The sequence below is a fragment of the Pteropus vampyrus genome, unplaced genomic scaffold, assembly GCF_000151845.1.
Source record: "Pteropus vampyrus isolate Shadow unplaced genomic scaffold, Pvam_2.0 Scaffold122, whole genome shotgun sequence".
Classification (NCBI taxonomy): domain Eukaryota; kingdom Metazoa; phylum Chordata; class Mammalia; order Chiroptera; family Pteropodidae; genus Pteropus; species Pteropus vampyrus.
In genome coordinates, this window is record NW_011888903.1 from 2,482,059 (window position 1) to 2,493,891 (window position 11,833).

Sequence of the window (11,833 nt, forward strand, 5' to 3'; positions counted from 1 at the left end):
TTTAATTGAATTTTACATCAAGGATGTGTCCAGAGCTGCCCCATGTTCTCATTGCTAAAAATCTGGTCCCAGAGAAATGGGGCAGTGGCATAAGCCATAGCTGTTGTCCAACTCTGGCCTTACATATATGGCAGACACTTTCAGAGAAAACGTCCCGAGGCCCTGAATTCTGGTTGTCTGTTAGCCTACTGAATTAATTCTCCTTTACTTAAGTTCCTTAATTAGTTAAACTAAAGCAGAGATACTGATGTCTTGCCACTTGGTTAATCTGAAAGGAGTTGCATACAGACTATAAAACCACTCACTGGATTTTTCTTCCTCTTTGGCCCTCTTCTCTTGGGAAGCCCCTAGCATTTCTCACATATTTATTTAGCCAGATAACCTCAAGCCTTCAGGGAGAGGCAGAGCAAGGCCTCAGAAGATGAAGTTAGCAGATCTGGAAAGTAGCCAAGGGAAAAAAGAATTCTGTATTCAAGATAGGACATCTTTACTGTTTTCCAACAAGTTATTCAAAGAATAGTATAGTATACTTGTAGTGTGCAAAGTGGCGGGCGGTGGGGGAAACAATTTTCAAGAGCTCATGTGAGCAGAACAAAGGAGGAAGGCTATTGCAGCTCTGAGACTATCCCATATTGCATCCAATTACACTGCCAAGAAACTACAGATGTACACTGCCCGAGCAGGTACAAATGTGATTGAGGCTATGTTATAAAAACTCTCAGGCAATGGTGCATTTGTCCCAGGTGCACCTGCCCATCTGCTACACATTCAGGCCCCTTACTATCTTAAGCGCTGTATAGACACTAGGGCAGGTGACCACCTATATTTGGGGCAGGCACCCCAAAGACAATGGCATATAAAGTTAGAGGTGACAGAGTGGGACTACAGAGGATCCAAACCCAGACCAGTAAAATGTGAATACACAGGAAGTCCAGACACAGAGGAACATGAGGATTTTCCAGGGCCAGGCAACTGCTGCAAAGCAGCAAGAGTGGCTGCTGGGGTCAAGCAACAGGGCTTGACGATGGTAACCACGAAAGTGGGCACTGTGACACAGTGATCTCCATGTGTTCAGCTAGAGAATGTTAAAGAGCCGATCTGTACGCAGTTCATAGATACCTGGGGAGACAGGAGAGCATGTTCTGAGAAACACTCATGATTCAGACCTGCAAATTTGCTTTGATCCTGCAATATCCTGCCACTGTGGCAATATTAGAGATGACTGATATGAAAGCATCAGATGACTTATCGCACATAAAGAATTGTCCCTGAAGCCTATTTTATAATTCATCAATACTTGGGTAAAAATGACTTCGCTTTTATTTTTTTAAAAGAGACATAATGAGTTAGGCTGAATTGCCAAGAACTTAATACAAAAGGGTTAATTAAGTCGGCTAACTGTAGATAGATTTCTGTTTACCAAACAAAGCTGTAGTAAATTTTACTCATATCCATAATGACCATTATAGATATATGTATGACCTTATAGTTCAGTCTGTTCTCCCAGTATAAAAGAAATCGAGGGAGGGAATGCTATAAACAGAAATTTTCCTTGGATGAAATGTTATTTTGCACTATCTTAAATATTCCTTTGTAATTATTCTTCCACCTCTTCAAAAACATTCACTGAATGCTTTCCAATACTTTCTATGTGTCCAGCCTTTCGGGATTCACAGATAAAATAACTTAGTCTTTACTCCCAGAGGCCTGTAATCTGGTACCCGAAGGTGTTTTGTCCCTTCCTGTACATGATTGTACGCCGCCCCTCTATATTTGTTTGTAAATGTTTTGAAGATGGGGATCCGTTCTTCTGTCTTTCTGGCCTTCACCTACAGGAGGCTGAGCGGGTCCCTGATAACTAGTTAACTAGTTCCATGTGCACCACAAGAACCACAGAGAGATGAATAGGCTCTCAGGGGTAAGGCCTCTAACACAACAGCTGAGAAAAAGGAGGTATGAGAAAAAGATATGAGGCTGAGCCTTCTTCCCCACAGGAGATTCATTAATTCACTGTGCTGACTCATGCAGAATTCAGAAAAAAAGAGGCAATGGTCTGCACTCAGAACAAAAGCCAGTTTGCTGTTCCCGACAATGCAAAGAACATTTCTGAAACCGAGGAAAGGATGTGTGAGCAAGGGATTGTGTGTGTGTGTGTGTGTGTGAAAGAGAGAGAGAGAGAGAGAGAGGAAAGAGAGAGAGAGGAAAGAGAGAGAGAGGCATATAGCATATATTTGGAATGAACTTTTTCTCTGGTACAGAGAATGCAGAAGTTGTGAAAAGGACCTAGTCTGGTTCCTCACGTAAGCAAATGAGAAGGAGAAGAATAGATAGCCTTAAAAATGCATGTGTGTACACACACACACACAAACACACACACACACCACACACATTTATTTTCAGGAACACTATCAGAATAAAGTTTACAAAAGTTGGGATTAGCATGATAGATAAGAAATTTTATATAAGAAAACTTATTACTTTAAGCTTAAAATGCAGTACTTAGTACTTAATTTAAAATACTTAATAAACCTTCATTAAGATTGAAGCATAAAGTTCTGTGGTTTTCTCCTGGCTTTATTTGGAGAGTATTTTTTTTTCCTTTAGTCTCACATTTTTCAAAATCTCCACCCAATTTAGTAGTCGATGGAGTGTTTCCTAGTTGAATGAATTTGTTTTATGATTGTGTCTGTTTTTGCATGTCTTTTATACCGCAGTTTACCTTTCAATTAAATAGATTCGCTATCTAAATTGGATTGATGGACATTAAATGACGATGAATTGGGGGGAAGGTAAAATAATTATTTTTGTGTTCAAGGAGATCTTCTTCCAAATGCAAATATCATACTTGCAATTACACAGAACGTGATGAATGTTTATAGATATCTTTATTAAATGATTGTCAGAGTTCTCCAAAGGAGCCATGCCCTCCCCAAGAACCCCTCCGTGCAGGAGGCCAGAAACAGATGAAGTACTGCTGATCATCCGTTAAAGAAATAGAAAAATGCTTGGAAGGTAAAATTGCTGGATCATGCCAGTTGATAAACCAGTGGATTTTTATAAGCAATGTTGAGAACTTTTGAAAAGAAGATATTTTCTCAAAATCGTAATTTACTGTAGTCAGATTAGCTTATTTTCAAAGGAAGGTCTATAAATTATAGACAGAGCATCTTTTAAGGGCTGCATAAATTAAATACCAACAGAACTCATCTCTTTGGTAAGTAATCACACACCGCAATATTATGCTCTAGATCTAAAAAAATTGCGTATAATAGCACAGAAGGAATAGGAGTGGACAGCTCTCTCTTAAGGAAGTGGCACACATGTCTTTTTTATTGACTCATTCCCTTTTGAAAATCCAGAGTCTGTACTTTTTTCTCATGGCTGGTATTCAGAGCAGACACAGTGAGTGCCAGGAGGGTCCACAGGCCACATGGATTAAGTAAGGCATATCTGGGCTGCAGATGCACCTGTTATTCAAATGGGTCTCTGAACCAAAATGGAAACAAGAAACAAAAATATTCTTCATATAAGCATGAAGCGTTAGAGTTCATTTGGCTGTTTCCCTTCATTTCGGGGATGTGTAAACTAGGCTCAAAGGTGAGAGTTCACATAGAAATGCCCACAGTGCCTGAGCTGTGGTTACCTGTGCCCTTCAGAGTCACCTCTGTGAGGACTCTGGCTATTGGTTGTCCCAGAATTCCCGTGCGCCCAGGTCCTGCTGCCATCAACAGAGTCTTGCTTACGTCATCCTGTATTCTTATCTTCTCTCCAGGAGGAAGGCAGGCCAGCTCCTGCTCCAGGCTAACCCTCTCATCTGTGTTCTTGATGCCTTCCTATAATAGCTCTGTCCCCAATTTCCTCAAGTCTCTCAGCTCACAACATTGCTTTTATCAGACGGATGTTATTGGGAGAGGATGCTGTTCCAAGTGTGTTGTTCATGTTCTGGTTATATTTATTTAACTGCATCCTTCTCTTTCTCCGTTCTCCAGGCTCGGAGGAAAAGATGTGCCCTTAAGGCTGGGTTGAAGACCTGAACTCTGGATGGTTTCCTTCCCGCCTCTCTGGGAAGCACTCCCTCAGCTGTCCACTTTCTAATCGCTCCCTGTCTCCTGATTCTCCCCTTAACATCACCAAACTTTCAAAATATCCTTTGATTGTAAATGCTCCTCTGTCTACAGCCCTGCTTCTCTCTCTTCCTTTTCAGCTGAGCTTCTGACAAGTTTAAATTGTCTACCGATCCTCATTTTCTACGCTTGCCTTGATCTTGTAGACTGCCTTCAGTCTTCACTATATGTAGTGAATGTACATTATTTTTGGTTACTCAACATCCATTTCATCCATTCATCCTTTCTAATACACCCTTGACTTCCTTTACAGGAATTACTTCTTCCTCATGGGGTGGCTTATCAATTAGGAGTCTTGGACAGCAAGGGATGAGCACGTGTACCAACATAGGGAAGTCAGATGCTTTGTCCTTGTTATTTGAATTCCGAACACAGTGACAAAGGCCTGGAAAATGTTGGTGCTCACCCTCTTAGCACCAGCACCTTGACCAGACTGTCTAGCTGGTCAGGGGCTCTCTGGTGGTCACAAGATGAAGTCTAATTCCTCATGTGCTTATCTAGCTCTCTATGACAAAGTCTCAATTCTCTCCATATTTCCCTCTCTCTGTGTTCATTTTGAACACATCTGCAGTTTCCCTAGGGTCCTGTGGTTGCCTCTGTCCGGAACACCCTTCTGTCCCTTCGTTGCTGATTAAATCCTATTTGTTCCTTCCTACTCAGCCCCATGTACCACTTTCTCTGGGATGCATTCATTGACAAAACCCCTCCAATCTCAAATCTCAGGCTGATGAGGTACCTCTTTTATGAATTCCCATAGCACTCTGTGAAACCTTTATCACAGAATTAATTACCTGCTTGAGTCCCCATTACTGTGGACGGGGACATGCTTACGTTGTCTTTGTAGCCCCAGCCTCTTGACTAGGGGGTAACATATGCTCCTTAACTGAAGGAATTCTCTCCCACTGTGGCCGTGATCCTCTGTCACCTTTCCTCTTTCTTTTTTGTACCTTCAGTCTCTGCTTCCAATTGTGTTATCTTGTTAGACTCCCAGTTATACTCATGTCTACTCTATCAACACACACACACACACACACACACACACACACACACACACACACCCCACTGTGATCGCGTTTTGACCCTGCCTTCATTCTAGGTGCTTCTCCATCTCTTTCCTTTGACTCACTTCTCCAAGAACAAGCTACACAATTGTCTTTACCATACATAAAGCCACTATTTCATTCCATTGAGTTCATGGTTCTATCACACCAGTGAAACCTGTTATGCACCAAAGGCCTCTTAGCTGTTAATGGGAAGGCACTGTGGAATTGTGGAGAAAGCCTGGGCTTTGAAACTAGACAGACCAAGATTTAAATTCTAACTCTGTGCCTTTGGCCAAATTATTTAACCTTACTGAGCTTTAGTTTCTTAATTAAAAAAATAGGAATCTTTCTATGAATCTCATAGGGTAGCTATGATCAATAAGAGAAGGTATGCTTAATTATGTAGCAGAATGCCTGGCACAGAGTAAGTGCTCGATACATTTTGTTACCTATCTTCCCCTGCCTAATCCCAGGTACCTGGCCTCTCTGCAGCTTTTGTCACACTGCTCACCTTCTCCTTCTCATTGAAACTCTATCTTCTCTTATTTTTCATAATTCTGGGTTCTCTTAGTTCTCACTCTATTTCTCTTCCTCTTCTGTTCCAGACTCCATTCTTAGCTCTTCCCTTATCTACCCCTAAATATAGGTATTCTCCAGTGCTGTGTTCAGCCCTTCCCTGTTCTGTTTTCTCCCAAGAAAGCCATGCCTCTGTTATAGTGCTTATCACTTGGCATCATATATTTTTTTGTTTGCCTGTCTTTCTATTTCTTAGACTGTGCCAGGTCTTTTAATCTCGTTATCCCCAAAGCCTAGCTCATAGTAGGTGCTCAGTAAACAAAGGAAGAATCTCGCATTTCATAGTTTGTCTCCCTGTCTTTAGTTCACAGATCCCTTCTGAGCTTTCTGGAAAGCCCCACATTGTTGTCCATTAAGTGTCTCAAACTCAGCATGTCCGAAACAAATAATGTTGCCTTTTTCTTAGACCTGCTCTTCTTTTTTCCGGTGGGGGGTGGTGGGTGAGAGTGGATACTCATTGTTGGTTAGTGGCCTTTACATCAACCCAAGTCACAATGGTAGAAACCTTGGTTCATATTCACGTTCTTTTGCCTTGTCAGCATCCCCCAACGGCACCCAGATTACGTATTCCTGTAAGCTCCCAGTGCCACCGTACAGCTCCAGCCCACGCTGTCCCTCACCTAGAGTCTTGCTCTAACCTAGTTTGTCTTCATGCCCTTCTGTAACTGTTCTAAACCTTTCTTTAGTGGCCACTAGAATCGTCTTTCGGCAATACTAATGAAAACATATGATTCACCAGCTCAGTGTCTTCCATGACAACAAATAAACACACTTGCTGTGTCTACCTTTGCCTACTACTAGAAAGGCAAAGTGGTATTGTTTCATTCTTGCCACTTAAAGTTCGTTCTCTTAGGTCCAGATCCTCACCACATTCTCCACGAAGTCCTCTGAGATTCCCTTAGGCAGAATTAGCTCGTCATCATTCTGACCTACATGTATTATGGTTAATTGTTCAAATGGTTCTCTAGTACCATATTTTTTGTTCTTCGAGGACAAGTGAGTTATAAATATCTTTGTATTTCTTAGTGCTGGCTATATAGTAAGTGTGTCATTAAACGTTAGATATATTGTGCTGAAAAGAAATTAGAAAATCTACTTTTGTATTAATTTGTGAACAAGACAAATCAGGCTCTTTGGTTGATTTTTTAACTTTTTATGTAGTGGAACTGAGGTCTTTGGGCCTCAAAGATTCAGTGGGGCAGCTAGGGAGGCATCTTTTCTGGAAGAGCCAGTTGCCATAGAGGGTTAAGTAGAGGGTTCCTTTCCTGCTGCCAATACCTCAGTACCAGTTACTGCCTCATTTCTTGGGTGCTATGCTCGGTGGAGATGATGTGAAGTGTGGCAGTGCCTTGGTGGGAATCGACTTCCTTTTTTCCTCCTGGTTTTGTGTTAGTTATGGAGGAAGGAAGGTCTTCAGTCAGCTACATTAATACAATCATTGAAATAGCTGACAGATTGAAATGGAGAGGAATGTTTGTTGAATAAGTATAAATTAATCAAAGTTAGGACTATAATTACCCAGGGCACAAAATATCCATCTTAAATATTTGGCTCATTAAAAAAAGATCTATGAAAGGTAACAGTGAGAGTTCAAGAGAAAAAAATTTCAGCAATGTCTATAAAAAGAGTATGTCTCTTCCCATTTATGGATAAGTTTGATATCTTAGAAAAACTCAAGAGATTTTGCAGAAAATATTATTATTATTATTATTATTGTTGTTGTTGTTATTATTATTAATAGTTACTGTAAGGCATTCCCTAGGTTATTCTCACTATTAAGTGATATTTCCACATTTTACAAAGGGGCAACCTTGCCTCTCTCTTGCTTCTTTCATTGATCCCACATCTGGTGACTTTTATAGAAAAGCAGATGCTCTTTGATGTATGTGACAGGGGCACTTGGGATCTTAATATATCTTCTTCCTTGCCTGTGAATTAGAAAGTTAATTCTGATGTCTAGTGTTCATAAACTTTTTTCTTTCATTGTTCTTTTAGTGACAAATGTTGTGAAAGGAATTATAGATCAATTTCTTTGTGAAGATAATACTCTTTAAAACAGCCATTTAAGTGGTTCCCTCCTATCCTCTATATTGATAGAGGTTAACATCTCGGTCCCTACTTCTCCTAGCTCCAAAACACTTTATCACCTGTTATCAGAACTATTCAGAGCAAGTCCACAATAATTTTCCTGCATGACTATGCGATCTCATTTGAATTTTTAATGAGGTCTTCATGAAACTGACTAAATATGTTTAGAAATCATTAGCTTAAATTACCGGTACAAAAACCTCCTGTGGGAGTCCTGCAGATTTGGTTATAAAACTTTTGGCAGATGGATTAGTACAACACCACCACTGAGTTTGCGAATCTCCACACAGACGGTGTAAATGGGAGTGCCTAGGAAACAGGCAACTGGATGAAAAGCTGAATGTCCCTCAGGTGGGTTCATTAAAAAGAGAAAACAATCACAACACATTCCAGTGCAATTTAAATGCCAGGTGTGCAGCCGTTGGCAGGTGCCAGGAAAACTGACAAGGGTCCCTTTCCAGAACACTCGGGCTGAAAGGGGATGCTCAGTGGTGACAAGGAAGTCTCAGATAATGACAGGTCCTGGCAGATGTACCAGGGACCCTGCTGGAGGGAGGCGCAGCGTCTGTGTCTTTTACACCAGGTGCTGCGACAGGGAAGGGGCTCCCAGCGGCTCCAACACCGGCAATTACAGCCGCCGGATGCAGAGAGCTTCAGGGCAAAAACCAAGAGAAAGCAGTTCCCGGCTCTGACTTAATGAATCGGGAGCAAGTCTGTGTAAACAAATGGGCACCCGCCTCACTCATGCCTAATTTATAAAGGACACAACACATGCAGTAAACACATAAGTAAGTAATTGTTGTCTTTAAAAACCATGTCTTTTTGATTTCTTCGGTGGTTTGTTGTTGCTGTTTTTAAGCACAGAAAATGGGAAAGTCTTCTTTAGACAATTGTCCAGGATTAACAATGTGAAACGGCCAGGAATAAGGTCAGCACCTTGTCCTGGAGGGAATGTGACCTCTTGTCAAAACCCTCAAATCACACCAGATGTTTCAAGGGCAGATGCCATTAAAATCATTACTAATTGAAGACAGACTCATCTAGGAGGCTGATGGTAATGAGATTAGGACTCTTCGGAGCTTACCACATCCCTACAAACCTGGTAAAGATTTGGAAGGATTTTTTTTAAGCTTATCAGACCTAAAATTATTGAGTCACTTTAAGACTACAGGCTTCCATTAATGGGTAAACCTAAACCCTAGTACCATCGCCCCACCCCTCACCACCCTCCGCTTCAGCTGCACCCTGTTAGCTTGAATTTCCATGGTTATTTGTCAGAAGGAATAGTTTCCATCAAAAAAATTAACAGTGACCACTCTGTATGGGACGGTTCCAAGTGCCTGATGGAAGGAACAGAGACCCCACTGCATGGTCTTCTTATTTTTAACTTTTTGAAAGTCAGGTAACTCGAAATGAAACCTGGCTCCCTGCAAAATATGCCATGTCCAAGAGGCTCTGGGCCTTAGTGTAGGAGGTTTTTTTTTATTGCAGTAATTTTACAGCACAATCTTCTTTTGACCTTATAGCCAAAGATGACTCTGTCCTCATCTTTTCTCAAAGTAAAAAGTGTTTATCGTAAGAAAATAGTTTACCTCCTAAGTCACTGAGTCTGAAGACAGTGTACTTTGGAATTTCAATTAAGCAAAAAATACATGTGTGCCATTATTCTTTAAAAATCCGGCAACAGTTGTTATTTTTAATAACTTTATACTTTTCACAATAATTTGCTTTGGGATTATTTTAAGTGAGCTCTGATGCAAATATGTGAAACTCTGAGGTGGTAAATAACTCTCAAGGAATACAGTTATTGTGAAAGTACAGTGCTGAGAGAATAGTCTCCAGATATTTTTTGCTCCTTATCGTACACAGGCAGTCAACAAATATTTGTGAAATGAATGAAGGATTCAGAATTAATCATATATATCAGAGGAAGAAACTCTATACATGAAAACAGATAAAATATTGAGCTTAGCTATTTCATAGTCAATCTAGCATATGCTAATTGCTCTGTGACACTAAGTTGGATGAATTCTCATCCATTCATTTCCTCAGGCATTTACTGAGTGCCCAGAGGGAAAGACCAAAAATTCATAAGGCTATCTCTTTCTTTAAAAGACCTGCTTTCTGGTAGAGTTGACAATTTTTTTTTTTTTCAGTAGTCATTACTGCTTTTACAGCAAAAGAAGGTAGATTTGGGGTGGGGAAAAAAGGCAATTATAAATACCACTGTATGTCTTAGGTTTGTTGGTGGAAAGGTGAGGGTTACATTAATACCTATATTTATTAAGTCCTCAGAATGGGGCAGGAACTTCTCTAACCACCTGCCACATAGAAACTTATTTAATCTCTACGAGAACCCCATGAAGCTGGGGCCCAGGTGAAAGGTTGGTGGTGAAGAGGCTCAGTGACCTCCGGGCCAGTCACACATGAGCACTGCCACCCCAGGCTCTAGGCCAGCCCCCTTGCTCTCACTGTCTCCCAGCAGAGAGGAAATTGAAAGACAACGGTTTTTATACCTTTAGCACGTTAAATATTGCTTTGCAAGTTTTTATACTTTGCATAATGGTCCCATAGCATCTCCTCCTTGTCTTGTCACTTTACTTATGTCCTTTAACGTACAGAAAATTTTACATTTTAACACAAATTTCCCCATCCTTTTCTTAACCTTTGGAGCTTTTGGTATCTTCGAAGCATTTTTTTTTTTAAAAGTCATAAGTATTTTCCTCTATATTTTCTTCTAAAAGTTTTCTTTATCTGGTATTCCTTTTTTAAAATAACAACATTTAAGAATATATATATCTATTCAGGTACCATTTGATTTGCATACTACACATTTACTATTTGGTACTTCATTACTCACAATTCTAAATATTTTCTGATTTATATTGGGGTGTTTCACTTTGATCCATGAGTTGGCGCAAGTGCTTTCTCACCCAGATCCTAGGTAAAGATCAGTTTGCTTCCTTCTTATTTCCCTGTTCTTATGCCAGGCTGGAATTCCTTTCCTGCATCCTTTCCCCCACTCAGTCTGCTCTTTCTCTGAATGTCTACCCTTTGCAGGTTTGGCTTTTATGTAGCAGTCTCAGTTCAAATTCTTAGCACCTCACAGGTCCAAGATGTTATCTTCTGTTCTTGGTGGGCGTTAAAACTCAAGATCCAAGATCATGAAGACGGAGGCTCCCTTCACTCCGACCAAGATATCACTTTGCCCAGCCTCTGAAGGGCAGCCTCAGTGTCCACCCGCTCCCTGGTTTCTAGGCCTCGTTTTTTTTCTAATCTCTCATAGTTTACTTTCTTGAGAGCTAAGTTACACATTTTTAAACATATATTTACATATACAGGTGATATATACAAACATATTAAAATACATGTTTATAAATTATATAGAATTTGTGGATTTTTGTAGGAGGAGGGTTTTCAGGTTATTTAGTTTGCCATTTTTGCTAGAATTTTAAGTATCTTCCTGGATTGTGCCTCCTGATATCTTCTGAAAATCCTTTTTTTTTTTAAGCAGCATTATTGACGTATAACTGATAAACCAAGAATTGCACGTTTAATGTGCATAACTTGAGGAGTTCTGACATATGTGCGTATCCTTGACACCGTCACTACAACCAAAGTAAAAGACACCCAACACCTCAAAGTTTCCTGTGTCCCTATGTTTTTGGGTTTGTTTGTTTGTTTGTTTTGTGGTAAGTCACTTAACATGAGATCTACCCTCTTAGCAAATTAAGTGCACAACAGAGTATTGTTAACTATAAGCATCATTTATATAGCAAATCTCTAGAAATCTCTAGGAACCATCTACCATACCTGAAACTTTATACCCGTTAAGCATCAACTCCCCTTCTTCCTAGCCCTTGGCAACCTCTATTGTGTTCCCTGCTTCTAGGAACTTGACTGTTTTAGATAACTCATATAAGTGGAATCATGCAGTATTTATCCTTCTGTGACTGGCTTGTTTCACTTAGTATAATGACCTCCAGGTTCATCCACGTTGTA

At 40.3% G+C, this 11,833-nt stretch overlaps 1 protein-coding gene across 1 annotated transcript in view; it reads right to left on the bottom strand.

Annotated features, from left to right (window-relative positions):
• PTPRM (protein tyrosine phosphatase, receptor type M) overlaps positions 1–11,833 on the bottom strand; it is a 737,127-nt gene that overhangs the window by 39,550 nt on the left and 685,744 nt on the right. The gene's annotated exons all lie outside the window — the stretch shown is intronic.